This window comes from Psammomys obesus, unplaced genomic scaffold, assembly GCF_907164565.1.
Source record: "Psammomys obesus unplaced genomic scaffold, mPsaObe1.curated_primary_1811, whole genome shotgun sequence".
NCBI lineage: Eukaryota > Metazoa > Chordata > Mammalia > Rodentia > Muridae > Psammomys > Psammomys obesus.
Window position 1 is genome coordinate 34079650 of NW_026596040.1, and position 9691 is coordinate 34089340.

The window sequence follows — 9691 nt, forward strand, 5'->3', positions numbered from 1 at the left end:
TTCCTTAAAGATTCAAAGAATGAGAAAGAGTGGCTGTTAATGGGAGATGACCAGGTATGTCTGGGGGCATCTCACCTACAGATATTCTTGACTGATAGAACTAGGGAAGTGAGCAATTGTACTAGCCTCTTCTAGATGTAGACCAGGGTTGCTGGTGAATGCTCTCCAGTGATCAGGCTAGCACTCTTAATGAAGAATTATATGTAATAAAAGGCCAACAGAAGAAATATATGTTACAAAAAGTTCAATATAAAAAAAAAAAAACCATAAGAAAAATGTTTCTCCTCCATGAAAGTTGGGATCTCTGTTTTCCACTTGGCTGAAAGCATTTCACCAGTGTGTAAGCAAGATGAGGAAAGGTGAATTCTCATCTCAGTTCCCACTGAGAAGAACCCTAACCAGATCAAATGTCAACTCATTAACTATGAAATGATGATCAAAAAGAGCTGGTATAGTGGTATAGGCAGATAACAAGGCCCTATGGATAAAAATTATCTCATAATCAGCAAGTAAAAGAGAGAATATTTCTCTTTACTCCACCTTTCACCAGCACACAATAATAATTAATAATAATAATAATAATAATAATTGGATCTCATTGGCCTCACATCTAACATAGGGAACAACTTTCTCCCCCCTTCCATGTGGCATCCCTGATAAGAGTATCTCAAAATGTGTGTTACTGCTTATGTGAAAATTAGTCATAAGAGAGGGGTAGGGTTGATGTGGGATAATCCAAGCCTTTGCCAAAGTCCTGACCACAGGAAAGACTGCTAGGTTACACAGTGAGGAGTGCTGATGTAGGTGTAGATGTTTGAGTGCATGTGTGAGTCTCTGATTTCTTCCTGTGTGACTTGCTCAACATCTGCCAGAGGATGTGAAAGTTTCTTTCTCATGTAGTTGCAAATCAACTGCCTACCACACACTTCTCAACACTCCTCAACATTTAAATTATATGGGTGTTGTGAGTTATTAATATTTATCATTGATTTATCTTTTAGTTAAGCAGCAGTTATTTCTAAACCAGCTCTATACCCAAATCACCACTCAAGAGACTAGCATTTATCTAATTAACCTAGAGCACAATGCTGGGCAATAGTTACTCCATCCTAAACCTCCAAACCTGCATAGCTTCCTCCCATTCAAAATTTCCAATATTAACTTCCTTTTAGTCATATCTTAGGTCAAGTTCATCGCTCTTCCTGGTTCCAAGTCCTGCCCTGCCTATCTCTGCTCTCCTCTCCTCCCACTCACTTCCTTCTCCTCCCCTCCGGACCAGGATGACCCACCCCATTCTCTCCATTGCTCAGCATTGGCTGGTTGTTTCATTGAAAACACAGAGAACAAATGGTGGCATGTTTGCACAAGGTTGAGACAGGCAATGTAAGCATCACAATGCAATGTCTGGATTGAAACCAGATAGTGAGGTAGAGAAATCAGCATTTGAATGAACAAGGGTAAATTGTATACATTCCACAAGATCATTATACCAACACATGGGGAAATGCATGGTTTGCTTTGGAGATAGACTGTAAGGAAAAAAGACAGTTGGAAGAGGAAACCTCAGCTCTTTGGAAAGTGGAAATCTTACTGAAATTTAAAAAAAAAAACAACAAACAAGAGTATGTGCTTCTGTGGTGGCTCATGCCTTTAATCCTAGCACTCGGGAGGCAAAGACAGCCTGGCCTATGAAGCAGTTCCAGGACAGCCAAGGCTACACAGAAAAATCCTGTCTATGATAAAAAAAAAAAAAAGAAAAGAAAAGAAAAAATAGGCAGAATATGTGGCAGCTTGTTTAGCATTGACTACTCCAAAGATAAAAGAAGCTGCTAGAGAAACATCTATCCTAGACCTAATTCTACCCAATGAAAAGAAAGTAACTGGCAGATCAAAGGGTGGTACTTTTCGAGTAAGAGAATTATCCTATCAAATATACATATACAGAATTAGAAGGTAGGATGCACATATGAGAGAGAGCATATGTTTCTTTTTGTTAATTCATTTTTACATCCCAGTCAGTCTCCTCCCTCCCCTCCTCCTGATCCCACCCCCTCTCCCAATTTCCCCTATCCCACCTCCCCTACTCCTCAGAGAAGGGGAGCTCCCACCCACTCACCCACCCAAGCATATCAAACTATACCAGGACTAAGCCCATCCTCTTCTCCTGTTGCCTATTGAGGTAACTTCACCAGGGGAAAGTGATCGAAAAGTAGGCAACAGAGTCCATGTCAGAGTCAGCCCCCGCTCCCCTTACTAGGAAACCTATATGAAGACTGAGCTGCCCACTGGCTACATCTATGTAAGGGGCCTAGGTCCAGCCCATGCATGGTCCTTGGTTGATGCTTAAGTCTTTACAGCCTCCTCCCCCCAGGCCTTGGTTGGTTGGCTGTTGGTCTTCTTGTGCAGCTCCTGTCCCCTCTGGGTTCTTCTATCCTTCCCCCAACTCTTCCACAAGGCTCCCTGCACTCCACCCAATGATTGGTTGTCAGTCTCTGCATCTGTTTCCGTCAACTGCTGGGTGGAGCAACTCAGAGGACAACTATGCTAGGCTCCCATCTGTAAGCACAGCAGAGTATCATTAATTGTGTCAGGGATTGGCTGTCTCCCACTGGGTGAGTCTCAGGTTGGGCCAAGTCATTGGTTGGACATTCCTTCAGTCTCTGGTCTATTTTTGTCCCTGAACATCTTGTAGGCAGGGTAAACTTTGGGTTGAAGTTTTATGGGTGGGTTGGTGTTCCTCTCCCTCCACTAGGAATCATGTCTAGTTAGAGGGTGGCCTCTTCAGTCTCCATGAGCCCTGTTACTTGGAGTCTCAGCTAGAGTCACACTCCTATACTCCCAGGAGAAAAGAGATGTCTTTTCTCCCTTGCTTCTGGTTCTGAGAAGCTAGCTGTTCTCTTCCTCTCTGCTGCCATTTCTTATTTCTACTTTGTAGCTGTGTTAATTAACCCTGGAAAGGTTTGGTCACCAGCGATAGGAAAGGGCATACACTTTCAAAGATAAAGCTGTATCCTTATCAAGCATCCCTGCACAGCCCAGGAAAACAGCCTTCACAAGAAGTGGCTCTGGGCAAATGCAACAAATTATCCACTCTTAACCTTGGGTAGGCTCCTTTTAAAAGAACACGTTTGAAAAGAAAAGCAGAGACAAAACCAACAGAAGCATAGTAAATTCTGTACCTACTTGCAGTGCCAGCAAAACACTGTGTCTGTCCCCTTTGACACCCTGTCAGAGGTTGGTCTACTAGTGCACAGTAGGTCTACCAACCATCACATTTAAATGATATGTAGGTAGGGGTTCAAAATCAAACAAGCTCCATTATCTTTATAAAGAGAAGTCCTTCTGTATAAACCAAATCTTACAAAGTCTTACAAAACCAGTCCTATAAAGAAACCCTTATAAACCAAAAAAAGGACAAGCCAGGTGGTGTGGCACATACCTGAAGTCCTATAGTGGTAATCCTGAACCCAGGTAGCTAAGACCAGAGACTGCAAGTTCAAGGACAGCCAGAGCTATATAACCACATAGAGAAAGAAAGTTTTAGGCAATAAAAATGAAAAGCTGCATAATCCTAACAGAAAATTTCCATCTCTTGCTCCCTACCTTCTCTTGCAGACCACAACAAAAACCTGGCCACAGGACTTGAACCTATGAATTTTGATTTAGTAATTTTCCACTAAGATAGAAACTTTCACAAAATCTGCATTTTAAAGACAAACTGTAGGATTACCTTCATGTCAGGAATCTTTGGATTCTGTGACACACATTGTCACTCTCCATATGTCTCCCTTATCATTTCCAGAGCTGGGAGCTAAGAAAGGATCCTTGGAGAAAAGCCAAGTCAATGGTGACCAGGAGAACAGAATTCCCTAACAGTACACACGGAGCAGAAGCTATGTATAGAAATAGGAACCAACAATTCTCCTCAGGAATGAGAAAAGTAGGGAGGGCCAGAGCAGGGAATCTGAATGGAGTTGAGGTCAAGCTTAAGATGGCATACATTTCTCTCCAGATACAAGTTTTCACATGTATTTTCCCACTCTCTGAAGTGAAGGCAAGCTGGCAACCCCGGAACATTTATTAGGTTTCATCAAGATTGTCATCACGGATGCTGGGAAACAGAGAGTTTTCTTCAAGGATATCATTCCTGAAAGGCTACTCAACTCAAAGATATGCTGCAATACCCATGCCAAGGGGAATTAGTAGGTTTAAAAACAAAACAAGACATGGAATTGGGAGGAAGGAGGTGGGGATATGTAGGAAAGGACTGGCAAGAAAGAATGGAGATTTGATCAAGACATGTTATATGCATGTATGAAGTTCTCAAACAGTAAGAAGAAGAAGACTCATGACCACACACTATCTTGATGCTTGCATTCCTCTCTCTACTGACTCACAAACATTCTTAGATCTATCTTATGTGTCCAGATCTCCTGTCTGCTGTCCCACTCTGATCTCGCCCACATGGCTTTCCTCCTCCATGAAGCCTCTGTAATTTTTAATGCTTCAGCCAAAATCACCAAGCATTGCCTCTTTCCAATACCCAGGTTATACTAACAGAATTATATTGTAATTCTACTATATTTGACTTAGCAGTTAGCATATGATGACTACCATTGTTCTCTGATTCTCTCTTATTGGTAGATTTGTCTTCCCACATATCTCCAGGTCTTCGTGAGTTATCTTTTTATTTCTTAGAGTACAGTGCTACCTAAAACTCTTTAAATGTACTGAATAAATTGGATGAAATGGACTATGCAAAGGTCCCATGACCTAGCTTTGTCCCTTGTTATGCACTTAGTTTGACACATGTAGGCATGAATGTGTGGAGATGCAGACACCTTTGGATACCATTGATTGTCAGTAGCTTCTCTTCATGATCCCAGAAACTATTACAGTGCCATATAAATATTTTCTACCATGAAATTTCCTCTTTGTCAATGAGAAGATAATGGTTGTGAATTAAATAAAGGAGGGCAGATGGAGACAAGGTATGGGCAGAGAGCATTCATACAAATTTCACCCCTTTTATGTTCTTCATAAGCTCCAACCTGCTCATCATTTTCCTTGTTATTATAGACAGAATGATAAGAATAATACATGTCAATATCCCCATCCCCAGAACCCAGAAACAGGTTATAGCACATGCAAAGGTGAGTTAAGGGTGCAGATTTGAATTGTTTGGTTTTCAGCTGAGTTGAAATGAGCTGGGATATAGTTTAATGCTGGTCCTGCATATGTGATGCCTTGGCTCCATCTCTAGTACTTTGGAAACAGTAACAATAATAATATAAAATAAGGGGACTGTGCTGACCTAGACAGATAAGCATCTCAGTGGACCTTTAAAATAAGGGAGGCAGAAGAGGAGACAGGCCAGCAAGTGTTCTGAAGATGTTATTTGGTTGATATTTAAAATGGAAGAAGGGACCACAAGCCCAAAAATTCACTTAGCCTTGAGAAACCAGAAAAAGCACCAAAGGTGGACTTTTCCCTAGAGTAGTGATTCTCAGCCTGTGGGTTGTGACTCCTTTGGGGATCAAATGACCTTTTTACAAGGATTGCCTAAAACCATCGGAAAACACAGAGATTTACATTATGATTCATATCAGTAGCAAAATCACAGTTATGAAGTAGCAACAAAAATAACTTTATGTTTGTGGGTTGCCACAACATGTGGATCTGTATTAAAGGGTTGCAGTGTCAGGAAGGGTGAGAACCACTGTCTTAGTACCTCCAGAAGAAACCAGCCCTACCTATTCTAGGATTTTACCCCCAGTGAGATCCATTTGAGACTTCTACCTCCTGACCTGTTAGATGACTTTGTGTTGTTTCAAATGCCAAGACCACCATAAACTGTAAAAGTGGCAAACCACCAAATTCACCATGTCCACTTCTGAACTCAGGAAGGAAGCTATATAAGTGTAGGGTGTATATACAGGACCACATGCTTGTCGGCACCCTGGACACCTAGTACACTCAACTATTAAGCTTTATCTGGGAGACCCTTGGATTCATTCCATCAGAATATCTGGAAGATGGTATCTCCAGTTGTTCCTCATGAGTTTTACCAGAGGCAGGAAACGCGGGCTGGGAAAGGGTGGCTGGAGACAGCAGCTCGGCCTCTAACCAGCTGTAATACCTATGTGAGGCACTGAGCCTGCAAGATCTGTCACCTCTTCACAGTTCAAACAAGCTAACCCATGCTGTCCTCACTCTCTTCACTTTTTATCTCTGTTGGGGAAAGTTTGTTTTGTTTTCATTTGATTTGAGACAAAGTCTCGCTACATACAGCAGGTTGACCTCAAACTCTAGGTCCTTGTGCCCCAGCCTCCTGAATGATAGAACTGTAGTCAAAACATCAGTTCAACACTAATTTCAATGCTTTTTAAAAGTGGCCTCCTCTTGGTCATGTTGTGAAACCATCGTTTCAAATCTGGTAAAATGTTGACCATATAACACACACACACACACACACACACACACACACACACACACACAAAACACAACACAACATGTGCATTCATTAAAATCATTGGGGGAATACAAATCAAAACGTCAGTGAGCTATTAACCTGGTGCCCATTAGGACAGTGTGATGGTTATTCTTGGTTGTCAACTTGACTACATCTGGAATTAACTAAAACCGAAAGAGCTGGCCACATTTGTGAGGAATTTTTCTTTAATTAAATCATTTAAAGTGGGAAGAACCACTTCTAATCTGAATCTTTGAGGGGGAAAGAAACCCTTTCCATCCAGACCTTTTAAGGTGAGAAGATGTGCCTTTAATCTTGGTCACACCTGTTACTGGCGGTCTCTATAAAGAACATGGAAGAAGAAAGATTTCTTCCTCTTTGCCTCTTTGCTCTTGCTCTCACTAGCAAGTCCATTGCCTCATGAGTTTTAGAGCCTAATTCTTTGAGATTCTGGTGCATACTGAAGACCAGTTCAGACATTCAGCCTCATGGATTGAACAACTACTGAATCCTTGAACCTTCTTATACACACAAAATAATTTAAAAAGGAAAATGAACACACCTTGAATACCAATGTGCGTGGCAGCAGTACTCAAACATAATCACCAGTAACCCAAATGTCCATCAACAGACACATGAAACAATGTGTACAGATAGAATTGGGCATTGTTTTTAGCCCTAAAAAGGAAGATTCTGACATAAGACATGGCATGGATGAATAGTAAGGATGATGGTTCTGCCAGCAAGACAACATTCCTGGTCTACAGTGACCACATTCATGGGAACAGAGGTAGAATGGTGGTTTCTAGACGTCAAAGATGGGGGGACAGGGAACTTTTGTTTAATAAGTAGAGGCATTCAGCTTTGCAAGATGAAAGGAACTGTGGTGCAAATGCTGTTAACAACAGCACAGCAGTGTAACTGTCCTTAGTGTCACGAAATTTTGACTTGATGGTCAAAATGACAAAACCCTTATCCTGTGTACTTTATCATAATTGTAAAGATTTTTTTTATCGCTGACCCGCTGAGTTTCAATGTTCAGAACCTAAACATAAAATTCCAATATAGCCCAAGCAGATACAATCCCTGCACCAATGGGAAATGGGAGGCAAAGGCATGAGACCCAAAAGTTCCCAGGCCCGCTAGCCCTGCAAACACAATGGCCAAGAGACTCTCTCCAGCAAGATGGAAGGCAAAGACCAGAATCCCAAGTTTCCTCCAACTTCCACACGTGCACTGCAGCAAGAGAGTACTCATAGCTCACACACACATTTTGAAATGTAGATATGGGAAAGGTGGTTAATTGAGTAATAATTCAAAATACTATAAAATGCAACAGAACTCAAGTCACAGGTCCTGTTCTCATGTCATTATCATCACCCAAAGGCAGGGACAAATGTCCTTCCATGTCTGTCACTCTCTTCATTCAGCTTGAGTTGTGAGCTATTGTCCATCTACAGGAACAAGTTTTCCTAACTGCAACCTCCCACTGTGTAGCCACATGTGAGCACACACTGGGCGTGTGACCTTCAGAAGCATCAGTCACCCTGACATGACACTGAAGGACACCGTCACCTTTGAATTTACCCATGAGCGCACACGTAAAATCCTACCTCCTGCTCTCTGATTAACCTCTTAGCCCACCCAAATGGTTTGGGCATGCAAATCCACAGAAAAGGGGGAATATGTTCTGTAAGCTACAGCTCTATAAATAACCACTCTTCAGTTCTAAGAGCAAAGCGGAGGGAGGACTGAGCAGGGCAGCCGATGGCTGAAAGTTAGCTGAGCTGGTGCTGCCATGTCATGCTGAGAAGGGACAGGGACTGTGACTATTTCCCCCAATGCACTCTTCTTTGTTGACCTAGGCCATCTTTGGCACGCTGCTGCGCTTCCTCCCATTTCTGAGCACTGACACAGGTTGGAGCCCTCCTTGAACACTGGCATGTCCCACCGTCACAAGGTCCCTAGCAGACACTCTCTGCACTGCCAACTCTGAAGCCCAGAAGCAGCCAACCCTTTTCCAAAAAGCCAGACACACTTGTCACAGGACGGGAGCCAGAAGACAGAGACTGGTCAATACCATACCTTCGCCTACTCCACAGTCCATTTCTCTTACCACATCTCACAACCCAAGAGCATCTAGTAACACAGTGTCCTATGAACCAGTTCAAAACATTGGTATACTCACCACCATCTTCACAACTTGCGTCTCGTCCCTAGGCCTGTCTGTCTGTTTCTAGGTCTTGCTGGGCTCACAAACATGACCCACCTGAAGCATGTCTCTTGAGTTCCAGAATCACACAAGAACCAGCTCTCATAGATCCAAGACTGCAGAATCAACAATGATTTATTTTTCCACTTTGATTATGACAATGAATACAATACCCTCTATGTAAAATATTTCTGTTTCACCATCATTGAACAGAAGATCTCGTGTTGCCCTCAACAGAGATGGAGGAAAGGGCAGGGCCGTGTACTTCCCTCATAATCAGGAAGCATCTTTATACAGAGGTGAACAGGTACCTGGTGAGAAGGAAGTGGGGACACCGGAGAAGCCCACTGTTGCTGTGAGTCTGCGGCTTGCCACTTATTTAAACCACAATCAGACAGGCCAACTAACTGCTTTTCTGGGGTTCATTTCAAAAGAGTTGATTTTTTGTTTTTTAAGATAGTGAACAGTTAGAGAAAGCTAGTCTTCTGAGAATAGAAAGTGGAGAGGAAGGGAAGAGACAGACACACAGAGAGAAAGAGACAGACAGACAGACAGACAGAGATGGGGAGGGAGAGGGAGACGAAGGGAGAGATAGAAAATTCCAAAAGCCCACACTGGACCCTAACTCACTGGCCTGAACCAAATGCTAGTAATTGAAGGGAAAGCCATTAATGAGTGAGCTCACACAGTTAATCAGAAATTTAGAACTTAAAGTCTGTGTTACAGCCCTCACCCACCACACATTTCATGCTTCTTTTTCAATTACCCTTTAATCAATTAACTATGCAGCTTAAATGAGACAGTGGAGCACTGGAGATTAAACCTAATACAGTCAACTAGCAGAGCTTTAGCATTCGGAAGCTTAATAGGAGGATAATAGAAAATAAACTGCCCTAACCCTTGCTAAGCCAGGCTACAGCAAGCCTGCATGGTCAAAAATATGCAGCCATGTCAGACACCAGGAACACAGGTACTTTTAGAAAACCACTGCACCTTGTCTTATTCTA